The following is a 16,465-nucleotide window of genomic DNA, read 5'->3' as shown; positions in this document are numbered from 1 at the left end:
ATGGATGTTATTATTGTTGTATTTGTAAATCTAATAAAATCTTTGGCAGAAAAAGAACACAAAGAGAGTAAGTTTTAGAAAACAGGAAGACATCTAAATCAAATAATTATATGTTTGAAATACAAAGGATGATCTTAAAAGATTTTACTTAAAGAAAATCAGAGATAGGTATATTTAAAAATAAAACCCCCAAAACCCAATATTAATGATTTCTTTTTATCATCGTAGTAGAAAGAGGAGGGATTGTATATATGTTTCTCTATGGGAAAGAGTTGCTTAGCAGAGCTATGTCCATACAAGAGGTTTCAAGACTCCTTTTTCCCATGAAGCAGTCTATTTTATTTGAGAACTTTAAGTAATTTTTCTATTTTCCCACTGAAGTTTTCGGGTATATTATTGGTTCTACTCTCCTCCCAGGACACTGACTCTGTTAGAGCCAAGAAGAGATAAATCATTTTGTTGTGCTGGCTGTTTGTGACTCTCTCTCTCTCTCTCTCTCTCTCTCTCTCTCTCTCTCTTTCTCTCTCCTGTTAAAATTTCAACAACAACAACAATAATAATAATTGCAAATCTATAATAGCTTGTGTATAAATTTTGACTTTATGCTGAGTGACCAGAGATTCAAAACCCAATTAAAATTGTGTCAAATTGGATAATATCACATATCTAAGAAATTCTGCTTAGTAAAAAAATGTGCCAATAAATGTCTTTGGGTTCTAAATGATATTCAGAGGGTATTTTATAGCTAAAACGTACGCAATGATTGCTTCAGGCTAGGTTACATTGCCTCAGTAGACTATAAGTTGGCTCAATGTAACAGGCTAAAATAATACATTTTCTAATGGATTTCTGCCCTAAGTGGAAATATATTTATGTTGAACATATTCTCTCCATGAGAGGTTGGTTAGAATGGTCCAATAAATTCAGCAGGTGCTTTAAGAAAAATGGAAGAGTTCTTTACCCTGATAATTATGAAGGAAAGAGATACCTTTTGTTGTGTAAATTCTTAGTAGCTACATGGGACATTTGTTGGATCACTCACTCCCTGATGTTCCCAACCCTGTGGGTAAATGTCTTAGCCACAATTTCTTGTTTATATCAATAAAGGTTTTTCTCCTGTGCCTCAAATAGCAACTACATGTAAATAGTCAAAGCATTCCTCATCAGTATCTGGAACAAAGCAAGAGTACCTAGCAAGTGCTTAAGGTTTGCAAGAACTCTCCACCAATTCAGTATGGCACTGAACTCATAAAAAGTGCATTACCAACAAGAGAAAACTCTCATTTGTATAAAATAGTGAAAGTCATGTGATACTATCCAGGTCAAGTGTACCTTACCATTTCTAGGATTTACCCTCTCACTTTCAGAAGAACATGGTAAAATGAAATCATGAAAATTGGTTCATATTATAGAATTCAGAAACTGTTTCTGACTTGTCCATTAAGTGTTTATTTGTGATGAGTACCTTCAAATATGAAGGAAAATTGGCAACAATAATAACAAAACACTCACTTCAGCTAAAGAAAAATTACCATGACAGGATAAAACATATATATTTTAAATTTTACATTCCTAAACAACAACTTGATTTGGGGATTGAAAAATAAATTTGTAGTAAGGGTCCTAATTTTGAAATAATTGTTAATATGCCAAGTGTGAATTGTATAAAACCTAGCAGGATTATTAAAACTTTTCTAAGTAATACATAAAAAGATAAATACTTGTCAGGAACAACTCTTATGAAAGAAAAATTATAAGATGGCAGTTAATGTATAACGTTAACAATTAGGCATAATTTTAGCACATCAGTCAAAATCCTAGTATGATTATTTTAGGAACATTCTCTTCAAAAATGGCAATGTTCAGGACCATCAAATGTAGCTTACTTAGTGTACATAAAATTTTGAGTTGACCTCTAAGACTACTACAAACAAAGAAAAAAGTTAATAAATGGTACAATGATTCAGAATAGTAAAACATGGTTTTAAAATACTGAAAGAAAGGAATATGACATATTTAACATGAGGTATATTCTACAATAAAATGCTTAAAATGTCATAAAAGAATCACATCCAATTCTATGCATATACCCTAACACAAATAAAAAGCAAGATTCTGGATAACTTAGTAAAAAGATCAGGAGTTACAAAGTCACCGACAGAATACAAGAGATAGAAGAGGGAATCTAAGGCATAGAAGATACCATAAAAGATATTGACACAAGGGTCAAAGAAAATAAAAAGTGCAAAAAACTCTCAACCAGCAAGCATGCAGGAAATTCAGGACACAATGAAAATACCAAATCTAAGAATAATAGGAATAGAAGAGACTGAAGATTGGCAGTTCAAAAGACCAGAAAGCTTCTTCAACAAAATGATAGAGGAAAACTTTCCTAAACAAAAAAAAGAGATGGTCATAAACATACAAGAAGAAGCCTACTGCATACCAAAAAGATTGAAAAAGAAATTCTTTCCATCACATAATAATTAAAACACTAAATGAATACAACAAGCAAAGAATATTAAGATTGGTAAGGGGAAAAGGTCAAGTAACATATAAAGGGAGACCTATAAGAATTACAGCAGACTTCTCAACATAGACTCTAAAAGCCAGATCTTCGACAGATGACATTCAGACCCTAAGAGAACACAAATGCCAGCCCAACCTACAATACCTAGCAAAACTATCAATCACCATAAATGGAGAAGCCAAGATATTTCATGACAAAACAAAATTTCAGCAATATCTTTCCACTAATCCAGTTCTATAGATAACAGAAGGAAAACTCAAACACAAGGAAGGAAACTACACTCAAGGAAACCAAAAAACCTAACATCACAACAAACCCCAAAGAAGAGACCCACACAAAGATAATTCTACCTTTAACAACAAAAATAACAGAAAGCAACAATAATTGGTCTTTAATATCTCTCAACATCAATGGACTCAATTTCTCAATAAATAGACATAGGAGAACAGATCATATACCTAAACAGGACCCAGCATTTTGCTACATGCAGGAAACACACTTTAGTGACAAAGACAGACATTACCTCAGAGTAAACAAAAGGCTAAAATTTTTTTCAAGCAAATAGTCCCAAGATACCAGGTAGAATAGTCTTTCTTATACCCAATAAAACTGACTTTGAACCAAAAGTTTTCAAAAGAGATAGGGAAGCACACTTCATACTCATTATAGGAGAATTACAAGAGGAACTCTCAGTTCTGAACATTTATGACTCAAATGCAAGTGTACCATATTTATAAATGTTACTAAAGCTCAGAACATGCATTGAACCTCATACAGTAATAGTGGGATACTTCCACCACCCACTCTCACCAATGGACAAGTCTTTGAAACAGAAACACAGTAAAACTGAGAGAAGTTATGAACCAAATGGACTTAACAGTTAAGAATGGAACATTTCACTCTAAAACAACTGAATATAACTTTTTCTCGGCACCTCATGTTACCTTCTCTAAAACTGACCATAAAATGGGACACAAGACAAGCCTCAAAAGATACAAGAAGATTGAAATATTTCCATCTATTCTATTAAATCACCACTGATTAAGGTTGGTCTTCAATAACAACAAAAACAATAGAAATCCCACACACTCATGGAAACTAAATAACTCTCGACTTAATAACAACTTGGTCAGGGAAGAAATAAAGAGAAATTAAAGACGTTTTAGAATTTAATGAAAATGAAGGCACAACATACCTAGACTTATGGGATACAAGGAAAGCAGTGCTTTTTTATCACTATTTTATACAAATGAGAACTTTCTCTTGTTAGTAATGCTTTCTTTGTACCTCTGAGTACCTCCAAAAAGAAACTGGAGAAAGCATATACTAATAGCTTGACAGCACACCCAAAAGCTCTAGAATTAAACAAAAAAGCAAATGCACCCAAGAGGAGGAGATGGCAGGAAATAATCAAACCCGACACTGAAATCAACTGCTTAGAAACAAAGAGAACTATACAAAGAATCAACAAAACTAAGAGCTGCTTCTTTGCTAAAATCAACAAGATAGTTAAACCCCTAGCCAAACTAACTAAACATCACAGAGACAGTATCCAAATTAGCAAATTAGAAATGAAGAGGGAGACATAACAACAGAAACTGAGGAAATTTTTTAAAAAATTAGATCCTACTACAGAAGCCTATACTCAACAAAACTGGAAAATCCAGATGAAATGGAAGATTTTCTAGACATATACCAGGTATCAAAGTTAAATCAGGACTAGATAAACTATATAAACAGTCCCATAACCTCTAAGGAAATAGAAATCTTCATTAAAAGTCTTTCACGCCCCAAGAAGCCCAGAGCTAGGTGGTTTTACTGCAGAATTCTATGAGACCTTCAAAGACCTAATAACAATACTTCTCAAACTGTTCCACAAAATATAAAAAAAAAAAAGAATACTACCTCATTTATTCTATGAAACCACAGTTATGTTGATACATTAATCACACAAAGACCCAAAAAGAAAGAGAACTTCAGATCAATTTTTTCTTATGAATATGTATGAATATGAATATGTAATCCAGTATATAAACAAACTCAAATAAAAAATTACATAATTATCTATGAAATGCTGGAAAAGCCCGTGACAAAATACAACACACTTCACGTTAAAATTCTTGAAAAGATCATGAATTCAATCCACATACCTAAAGAATAATAAAAGCAATATACAACAAACCAACAGTGAACACCAAATCAGATGCACAGGAACATGGATCAATATCATTAGGAACCACCTAAAATGTTGAGCTCGGTCACTTGTGTATCTGTAACCTGTGCACAAGGGCAGGAAGGTTGCTGGGGGCTGGGGGGGGCTGGGCTCAGCCTCACTCCAGGTTCTGTGAGAGACTCTAACTCATAGAAATCAAGCCTCTGCTTCAGCTCCTGCACTGAATTTCTGAACTGGATTTCTGGATGATGACTGACTTGCTTTTACTCTTAGTGCTTATTAGAGCAGTAGACACCTAACTGGGACATAATACATAGCTTTTCACCAGGGCAGCTTCCTTCAGTGGTGAACATTCAGACAAAGATTACTGAGCCTATAATACGCCTTGGCTTCTTTTAGAAAAAGCTTAAAACACTTCATACTTGTTCGTGCAATGAAGGTGGTTTTCAGAGAAGGAATAGCCACATGGCCGGCTGAGGTGAATGGTTCTATCACGCTCTTGATACACAGGGTAGAATAAATGACTGATTTCATATGCAAGTTTCTTGGTTTACTTACAACTTTCTGCTAAGACTCTGGAGCAAAGGATTTCAGCAATTACATTTGTTGTGTGTGTGTGTGTACATTTTTCAGAAAGCATATGTTAGTGGGGCTATTAAGCAATTAGTTTCATGCATATAGATAGTTCATTTTGCACCAAACCATATGATGTGATTGGAATTTATAGAAAACCATCTTTCTTGCCAGAAATGAAGTGAGTTAATTCTCTAGTTTGGATAAATGTGGCTCCATGGCTGCAATCTGTAGGCTTAAAAATTAGGAGCCTGGTATTCGTGTTCTATAGCTTAGAAAAGTGCATCATGTAAAACGTTCTGTGTTATGAAATTACAGAGGCAGTACCTGGTTGCACAATCGCTAAATGTGTGTTAGTTTGCTATAAAATGATGCCAACCAAGATCATATGTATACCACACATATATGAGGCCTCTGTTCCTGTCAGCTTTGCATAGAAGAATTTTTAGTAGTCTATGCAAAAGGAAAGTACAGTCCGAGACAGAGTTGGCAATGTTCATTGGAGAAAATCAAGCTGGCTGCTCAGGAGAAGCCCAGCTATTTCTAGAAACTTAATCACTGTTCTTGAATGGAGGCGACAAGACTGAAATGAAAGAGGAGAAACCGGAAGCCCCCTTACATCTTCACATTTTTTTTTACACCAGAGTAGCATGTGGCTATCCCTCATAGGAAGGCCCAAAAGTAGTTCAGAAAAAAAAAAAAAAAAAAAAAAAAAAAAAAAAAAAAAAAAAAAAAAAAAAAAACCCGACCTCTATGAGAGTGAAATCCTACAATTGCAGAATGGCGTTCCTTATTTGAAACTTCAGAGAAGTACCCTAAAATGGCTAAAAGCCTAAAGCAAAATTTCCAGCTTTCCAGGTATGGATACATAATGGTCATCTGCACCTTCTTAAACTCTGGTTACACTTTATGAAGGGACTGACAATCATGGCTCATTTTCATAATATTCAAACCCCTTCCATTAGGTTTAGTATCTTTCCTTTTGGGGAAGAGAGGGCAGGCTGAAAGTTCATGTCATGTCCACTATGAGATGTAAATCTCATGATTGACCTTTTGAAAATAATAAGCAAAACCAACAGATCAACACAGCAAGATTAACATGTTCTATCTTAGCCCCACACGAAAATAGATGTTGCTATTATTTATGAATGTTCTCCCTCATTGCTGCTGCTGTGTTTCCCCTGGATATTCAGCCATGCATGTTCAGCCTTTAGGTCCAGTTCCAAAATGATGCATTTCTACACTACATAGAAAGATCCTCCTACATACAGAGTCTGTGGCTGCATTTGATTGCATTTAAGATGGCAGACTTGCAGGAGAGATGGCTCAGTGGTTAAGAGCACTCTCTGCTCTTCTGAAGGGCCCGGGGTTCAATTCCCAGCACCCACAAGGCAGCTCACAACTGTCTATAACTCCACTTCCAGAGGATCTGACACCAATGCACTTAAAATTAAATAAATGAAGCCCTGTTAATTAAAAAATGATGGCAGACTTGCTGTCTGATCATTCCCTGGATTTTAGACATCCTCTGACTACAGGAATCAGAAGAGGGTCTTGGTTTGGGCTTTTAAAATGAAAAGGCAACATGCCCCACTAGTGAAGCTCTAGATTTGTGGTATAATTAGGGTGGTATTGCCTGGGCATCTAAATTTGAGTCCAGAAAAAATGGAGAAGTCACTCAGGAATTCCAAAGAGGCACCCGTTTGAATACAGCGATGCATTCAGGTAAACCCCAATTTGACTGACTGTTGCTTCTTGGAACTGCTTTGTTATTTGCCGGACTAAACTCAAAGGCACTTGGTAGATGCTAAGAGAGAGGGTCAACTTTCTTCAGGGGGCTTCCACTGGTAAACTGTCCATGTTCCAGTGAATGGCCTAACAGCCATGCACACTCTGGTACCACTGAACTTCAAAAAGAGCACATGACGGTAGGAGGGAAAGAACTGAAGGGGAGCAAGTAGTGGGCAGATTTGGTCAAGACACCTTATATTCACATGTAACACTCTCCATATCTGAAAAATGATAAAATTACATCTTTTTTGTATTGTTTCATTAGTTCTTCAATGTTTTATACAATGTCTTTTTGATCAAAACTTTTATTTAGATTTAAAAAATATTTTAATAGTTTGTGTAAAACCATGCACACACAGAGACACACACACACACACAGAACCACACCAAGGAGCATAGGTATCCTTAAGGATATCTCCTGTAGCTGGAGTTATAGGTTGTTGCAAGCCACCATCCAATGAGAGTACTGAAACTAAATTTGGACCCAGTGGAAGAACAGAAAGTGCTTTTAACCACTGAGCTCTCTCTCTCTCTCTCTCTCTCTCTCTCTCTCTCTCTCTCTCTCTCTCTCTCTCTCTCTCTCTCTCTCTCTTCCTCTACCTAAAATATTCCTAAAATATTTTTAAACATGCTACAAATACAAACGCCTTGTGTCGGTGCTATCTTTATCTTAAGGAACTTAATTGGTGATGTAAGAAAAAAAATAGAGAAGGGCATAAAGATGTTGTCAAATTCCTTTTTAGTATATGTACTTTGTATAATCAAGTGCGTTATAAGTAAGCTGTTGCTGGATTTCAGAGTCAGAGTCCACACTGTAGCTCAGCTATTCGGTTTGCTCTCTCAGCCACTGGTCATTCTTCTTCCAGTGTCTCTGTTGCTCCTCCCTCTTTCTCCCATATCCCTAGTAAGTGGGCAGAAGACAGAGAGAGTTTCAGCAAATAGTGTGCTGGCTTTAATTTTCAACAAAGAAAGACTTCTATTGCTTTTTGTTGCACTCTCTCTAGAAAAGGGGAGAGATTTCCTGTCAATCTTAGAATCCTCTGAACCTGTATGTTCCTTTATTATTAAGATTATGCCCTCTATCATGGATTCTCTTATCACTGAAATACGTGATTAATAATGATTCAAAAATGCCAAGTTGCCAACACAAGATATTTTTTTAAAAATATAAGTTGATTGGCTGTGTTAACATCTGTGGCTTATGATCTTTCTTTAAAAATTCTGTGATCTATTTAATAAGGTGAAATCGTCTAGTGAGTATTTCGAGAACCATTTGTACCCCTTTTTCTTGAATAGCATGCTTGTACTTCAACACTAGGTTTCCTTTTACCACCATGTTTTATTTTGTGATTGAACAATCTATTTCTCCTGAGAAATATTCTTTTTGTAAATCAAGATTCATAACTCTCTCCTGGCCTCACCATCCAAAGTCATATTGCTGTTGTCTGCTACAGCATCCCGTCTCTGAGATCCCAGTCATCCAACACTTGGGGGGCAGTGTTCTGCCTTCCCTGACTTCCTAAATTACCAGATTACCATGGGAGCTGAAGTTTCTGCAGGACAAGTCCAGCTTCTCCAAGGACACTCCCCTGGAGCCACAAAATTCCCAGAGACCAGATCATGAGAGGCTGAGCTGCTGGTGCTAGCAAATCAGTCAGAGCAAAGTCTAGAAAAGTAGGTATTAAGCCTTAAGTGGCTGTTCCATGGGAATTCTGAATCAGAAAATAGCACAACCTGGGCACTTTAACCAACTTGTAGAATATTTTTAAGTATTCCTATCTTAAGCAATCTATGGAGGACGACCCCTAAATCCCATCTTACTGCCAGATCTACTTAAAAACCATCATAAGAATTTGAATCCATCTATCCAAGGCAGTTATATGGCACAAAGAGACATCCTAGCCTGTTCCTTAGTCTCCTTGCCTTAACTCTTCTTGAATTTGAACTTGATTGGATGGGTATTCCATACCCTCAACACTGTTATCAATTTACCCAAATGTTTGGTTTTAAGCTTCCAAACTTCAACTCCCTCTAGTGTAAAATGATTGTGTCAACAGTGGTTCTAGATAGCAGTGTGACTGGCTAAACTGAGGCAGAGGAAGCAGACTCCTGAACACAGTCGCAGAGTCCAGTGAGTGCTGGGTTTAGCTAATTTCAGTGGAATCTAAAACAAATTGGATTTTGTGATCCTATAGGCAATTATGTAGCCAACTGGTCACATCTGACTCTAAAAATGCACACCGTTCCTATATCTGAAGAAACTCATAACCAAGATGTTTCACTGTTAGATCTGATGAGTTTTGTTATGATTCTTTTCCATTATACCCAAAAGGACTATTGTGTGCTCTGATGAGTTGAAGGAACCTGGGTTTCCAGGAGGCCAATGTCAGCCAGTGGCTCTGGGCTTTTATTTTTAATGAGGAAGGGGACATTCTTTATCAAGTTTCAGGTCTCTCTGTGCTCATACATTATCTTTTCCTTTGACTCTGGCTCAAAACCAGGGAATAGAGTGCATCTTAAAAAGAGCCAATGTCAGGAAGCCACAGGCTCTTTGTTTCTGGGCAACATGAATAAGAAGACTCTCATAAAAAGTATGGAACTTCAGGAGGAAATAGAAATGAATCCTAGAGGGCAGCATTAAAAAGAACACAGAAAGGCACTGTTAAGAAGTAAATGAGTACTCTTAACAAGGTTTTCTTGTGCTTCTCTTTGATTGGCATCAGAGTCTCCCTTCCAACCTTGTCATATTAGATGCTCTGAGCAAAAGTCAATTATAATAGATTCCCGATGAAGACTCCACATCAAAACAGGGGCGTGAAGGGAGCAGTGTGGCAAGGCATTTTCTGAGAGCTTCCATGAACCACTTCTATTTGTTTCCTTCTCCCCTTGGGTAGTTCGTCATGTTCACAGTGAGCTTCCCTGTGATCTCTCGTCCCCTTTTGAAAGTCCCAGACAAGTGGGTGGAAACAGCCAGCCCATCTGTTGGTTGAGTGTTGACTAATTGGTTAACTTTTCCTGATATCTTTTTCACCATTCATGGGGGGAGGTAAATTATGTAGGTACATTGAAGAAGTCCTTGGCTAACTCTAGGTGTCATTTCTAAAATCGGACTGTTAGTAGTTTAACCCTGACATTTCTTTGCCTATTAAATACAAAACAAAAGTGTTGACAGCATCTTCTGGAATACATTTCCTCTTATTTTTTTTTCCCTTACATTGAATTTCTTTCTGGGAAACCAGAATTTCCATGACCATTTTGATGAATGTGTGAAAGGTAAAAATAAAATACTAGAAAATGCGGGGAGGGTGTTGAGACCATGCTAACACATGGAACATGAAAGCAGACAAGGAAAAGATACTGAAGGTGGAAGGGTCCAGTAAAAGCAGGACGGAGGGCTGAGAGATGAGGAAGAAAGGGGTAGGGAACAACCAAAAATACGTATGAAAATGTCAGAAGGAAACATCAATTTGTATTCAAATTTTGGAAAACAGAAAGTGTGAAGCTGAATTTGTGTACAAGAACTTGTTAAATGGCTATTCCAAAAGGTAAACATATAAAAATATCACCAATTCATTGTTTATTTGTGCAACCATTGATAGAATTTTCTTCAGTGAAGAACTGGCCCCTATTTTCCTCTTAAAGTTGACATAACCTAGCAAATCCCATTACAGTGATAAAAGGATAATCCATTTTCAAACTAGGTCATATTAGATGCTCAAGCAAAGACAATTCTAACAGACTATGTAGCCCAGGCTGACCTCAAACTTTTGGTACTCTTCTAGTCTCAGCCCCCTGAGCACTAGGGTTACAGGTATATAGTATTATATCATGCTCAATAGCTTATCTTTACTTTTCGTATTTAGAGTGTGTCCGTGTGTTGATACCTCTGTCATGGTGCATTAATGGAGGTCAAAGACTAACCAGATGTAGTCAATTCTCTCCTCCCATGTGGATCCTGAGGGTTAAACTCCAATCATCAGGCTTTGCAGCAAACATCTTTAGTCACTGATTCACAGCATGAACAAATCCAAAGTCTTAAAGCAAACAATGTAATGGTCTACTACTTTGGATTTTTCTAAGTTAGACAATTTATCTTCTAGAAGTAACTGAATGTGATGGGAGGAGGGGACCAAGCATAAAGATGCATTTGTGGTTCCAATATCAGAATGGAAATATCAAACATCAGCACAAACTGAAGGCAGTGAGGATGCTGAAAGAAGCAAGGATGTAAATGCAATCTTTGATTTAAGAATTTAATCCAGAAGGCAATCCTTTCATTGCCTAGGAAACATACCATGAAGTGAAATGCAACTTAAAGAAAATGTTCAGTTCATATATTGAACACGTTTTCAGGGTTTGTGTATTGTCCCTTCCACCAGGTTTTCTAAAAAGATATAAACAAGTCTGAACAGCTTACCCCCCTAACTTAAGTGACCCCATCACTGTTGAAAAGTGGTGGATGCGTTTGAGATGTGTGCCTAGTGAACTTCCTGGTTAATCAACAGCTGCACAAACAGACTAAGACGGGCAGCACTGTTAGCAGGTGAGCCAAAAACACCTCATGGGTTCTGTTTTCCTTTTACAAAAATGAGTAGATGGCATGGTTAATGCTCATGCTTTGGTTCAGACCCACATTTGTTTGGTCCTGTCGTTCTTTCACACTTTGTGTGTTCAAATTTTTATTTGAAAGTTATCATTGATTTGGGAGCAGCCATGACCTGAAACTTTCAGTCAGGTTTTCAGCTCTACCTACAAGGCAGGATTCAGCCAGGAGTGGATATTGTTGCTTTGCTTCTTCTTTCTCCATCTCCTTCCTACTTCTCCTCCTTCTTCTTCATCCTCTTTTCCTTCTTCTTCTTTAAAAATGAGCTCATTGTCATATATCTGCATAACAGGCTGCAGTGTCTCTCACCTGAAGCCATTACCCACAGTCAATTCCAGATTGAGCAAGGCTATGCCTCGGGAAAAATTTAAAGCATGTCCCTACCTTTCCTGTTTGGAATCACCCTCTCTGAGAATGGTGTCCTCTTCCTCAGTTGGTACTCTGCTGTCCCCTCTGCCCTATGCCTGTCAGTCAGAAGAACTGCCTTTTTTGATGAGCATCCTTCTAAGCCCAATGGCCAGGCTGCTCTCCAGGACTTGGCACTTATTTCTCTCTTCTCGTCATTTCTTGATTTGCAGTTAAGAGGACAAGAACCCAGGTAGAGTTATCTGTCGAATACCAGAGAACATAGTTTCCATGTCCTTTGTCATTCAGTAGTTCTCTGCCCCACTGAAGCTGTGCTTTCTATTAATTTACTTGCAGACGTTTCTTCATTTGAAGTCAGTTATCTTCTTTCTACTCAATTTCTAGTTATACTGAAAGGCAGGAGTCGCTGGAAGCTTTATATTCACTTTGCCAGCACAAAACCATTGGGGAAATATCCCAATAGACACAGGATCTCTAAAGGAAACAGTGAAGAGAGAACAGCTGTGTTCAGAAGTGTGTTGGCCTAAAGAATGCTAGCATCTTAGCGTGGTCTTCCATCCTGCCTGATGTCAAGAGTATATCAGGCCCGGGTTACTGTTGTTATGGCTCCCATGGTAACTGCCAGCCACTGTATCTGAAGACTTGACACTACATTCTAAAGACATGATCTAACAGATATATGTTCTGTGTCACAGTTCCATCTTGGTGCTCACACAGCACTTGTTTTGGAGATACTGTAAAGTCACTTTGCTTCTTTTGACATTGGACTGTGCACCAAGCAATTCAGAGCAGTCAAATAAACTTAGTATATGGGTAAGCATTTTGTAGGTCAGTTTCTTAATGGTTATCCTCTACTTGAAGTTTACCTCAAAATTTACTATTATTTTAGAATTTAAGGCTGATCCTATTACTATTCTGAGGAGAATTTTGATTTTTATTAGAAACCTAGAACACTCAGAACATAGCTCCAAACTTTCCCCATAATTGTACATTTTCTTTTCTCTTTCTCTCAGCCTTTAGAATAGTTCATTTGAAGTGCTGTAAAATGTGTCCTTCCAAATGTGTCCTGTGCATCAGATGTGGCTGCATGAACACATTGAAAACCTAAATCTATACTCACAACAAACATCAGCCATCAGCTTGGAGAGCCATATACTGAGGCATAAGGAGAAGCAGATACATTTACTCATCTTTACTTTTGTATTTGTTGCAGTCTAATTTGTAGGCAACCACCATGAGCTGGTTCTGCAGTATATAGTCACTTTTGAAAATACGTTATAATATCCCAAACTATCTGGAATATCCGGTTTAGTTAAAACATACAGAGGATAATCTCACCAACAATAGTTTGGCACATACAATGAGTAGTACTTTTAGTCTCAAGGAAGTATTATAAGCTCTAGGGAAATTTTCAATACGATGTTTCTAATTGCATCTCTTTATATACCTGACTTTGGCTGAAATGTGTATTTCTACAAAAACACCACTATTTTAAAACTACACAAAGCATGAGATCCTAGCCTAATAACTTGAAATTTCATTAAGCAACAACAGAATCAATGGCTTTTAGTTTATATCATAATTAATGTGTTGCTATGATCCTCACACAGTAATCTTTTATCTGTTCTGTAACATGCATCCTACTGAACATTAAATATTGCATGGCATAGTAAGCAAATCTAACTGAAACAGTTGCTGGTTTTATCCAGACTCTGATGTCTTTACATTTCAAAAAGATAAAATAGTTTTAAAAATAAAATAATTTCATAATCTATAATTATTTATAAATATATATAAATAATATTTATTTTTCTATATACATTATACATATTATATATACTTCTAAATTGTGTGTGTACATGTGTGCGTGTGTGTGTGCATGTGTGCGTGTGTGTGTGTGTGTGTGTGTGTGTGTGTGTGTGTGTAGTCTCCTGTTTATCCTGCAGTAGGTGCTTAACTTTCTGTTTTAACTCTGCAGGGTCCTTGTAGATGTTATTATTGCAACAAAAAAAATCCAAAAAATCAAAGTGAATTCTTAGTGTTACTCTTGAAGCAATAGAGGTGCAATTGCTGAAATAGCAGCCAAGCATTGTGCTATACAACTAAGTCACAGCTTGGTGCAAGGTCCCCACTGAGAGGGAAATGTAGGGGAACTGCCTGAGTTTTACTACATCTGCTCCCTGCTGCTAATGAGCTTTAACCTGTTTCATTCTCATTATGCTTACTGTTTGGATATTTTGCTTGCAAAATTAATTCTATAGCTGGGAGAACACATGAAAGAGGATATGATTTGTAAAATGGGTCTGTTTAAAAATTAAAAGGTATCAGCAAGGGAGATTAAAGGCAATAATGAGTGATGTGTTACTTAATATCAATTCAAGGGCATAAGCTCAGGTGGAACATCTGATGCTGTTTCTCAGTTCTCTTTCCTCCTGAGACATGGACTGAAGCTGTAGGAGACATTTTCTTTGTTCTGCTTTGTACATCTGTATTGATATGGTGTGAGTGAGTGAGTGAGTGAGTGAGTGAGTGTGTGTGTGTGTGTGTGTGTGTGTGTGTGTGTGGTGTTCATCTCTCTGTGTATATGTGTGTCTGTCTGTCTGTCTGTCTGTCTCTCTCTCTCTCTCTCTCTCTCTCTCTATGTCAATGTGTTTGTCTCTCTGTGTGTTTATGTCTTTATGTAAAATTATGTTCTGCTTTGAAGTTTTCGATGAGTCCATAAACAGACCCAAAATCTTGGTGGTATGCAAATCTGAAAATCTGTTGTTCAGACAATAGTATTTATTATAAGAAAGGATTGATGGATTTCCTTTATATGTATAGAAAACTTGTACTAATCTATGTTTTTGATAATTTCATACATGTATATAATGCATACTTGATTCTTGTATCCAACCCTATTGTGTCTCACTTTTACCCCTGTCGATACCCTGTCTACTTCTCAAGTCCCAGTCTCACATCTATGTCCTTGTGTTTTGACTTGTGGTTCACTGGAATTTAACCAAGACCATCTGAATCAACATGGTTTTGGCTTACCTATGGTTACACTAGTGTCAATGACTGTCTTGCTTCAGAATCCACCAGTAGATAATAGTTTGATGGGTCAGGTATGGTCCAATGGATCCCTCTCTTACACACAGCTGACTGATGATCGGAGCAGCTTTGTACATCACAGTGCAGACAACTGTAACCAGTGTGAGACCACAATTGCAATGATTGTATTACGCATGACCATAATATAGAGTTCTGCACTCCTGTTCTTTATCATCTAGCTCCTAATATTATTTCCACTCTCCATGATGCATTCTGTGCCTTAGAGGGGGTGGTAGAAGTATTCTGTGTGAAACTGAGCTCTCAGTGTCACCTACTCTCAGTAGTTTGAGTAGCAGATTATTGCAAAGGAGAAACTACTCCAGGTTATGCATTTGCCTATGAGTATAAACAAAGATTCTAAAGATGGTTTGGTTTTGCATCTCTTTAGCTATACAACAGTTGTAGGCTCCTCCCCAGGACCCAATACATCATCATTCTTGGGTATTTGACTGGTTTATAGTACAAGCATGGATTTACTCCTGTGGAGCTTTGTCCTCAAATCCAGTTCTAGAGGAGTTGACTATTACCACACAATTGTTTTACTGTCTCACAAGTGGATGCTTCTTGCTTAAAGGTTTAATATTTAATATTTTAATTCACAGCATTCACAGTTGGGTGAGACCAGTGATGCCTTTTTTTCCCTGCAACCTGTGTATCACCTTCCAGGTGAAAACAGCTAGCTGAAAAGAACATTTCCAGCTCTGTTCCAGACCGATTTCCCTATATCTTGCAGCAAATGTGTAGTTACAACTTCTGCACATAAGGCTCTGGGATCAATGTGGAAGAGAAGGTAGAAAGAGGTAAGAGCCAGAAGAATAAGAAGTTTTCTGGGAGATTGTGTCTCCTAGAAATGACAGAAGGAAGTCTCAAAAATATAGCTGCCTAAATGATCAAAACAATGATGACAAAAATAAGTACTCCAGGGGACATCTCAAAAGGCTTCAACCCTAAACAAAAAAGATTGGCAGCTAAAGAGTGACCAGAGCCAGAAAGTCTTCTCCAGGGAATAAGCATCCAACTGGTGATCCCACTCCAAATGATCAGCTCTGAAATCATACAAGTAATATCCCATGGACTGAGCAGATTGGTGTGTGTGTGTGTGTGTGTGTGTGTGTGTGTGTGTGTGTATGTGTGTGTAAGAACAATTTAAAAACAAGAAACCATTAATTTGAGAGCTGGAAACCAGGCAGAAGAAAAAAGAAGAAACTGATATAACTGTAATTTTTAAAAACAAAAATCTATTATAAAAATGGAGTGGTATGACCAGCATTAGTGTCATGTTGACATATTTCACTGAGCAACCAAGAGAAATGGCAAGAATGTCATACTGGGGGGA

This window comes from Micromys minutus (genome assembly GCF_963924665.1).
Source record: "Micromys minutus genome assembly, chromosome: 17".
Lineage (NCBI taxonomy): Eukaryota > Metazoa > Chordata > Mammalia > Rodentia > Muridae > Micromys > Micromys minutus.
Note: the sequence above shows the minus strand (reverse complement) of the source record.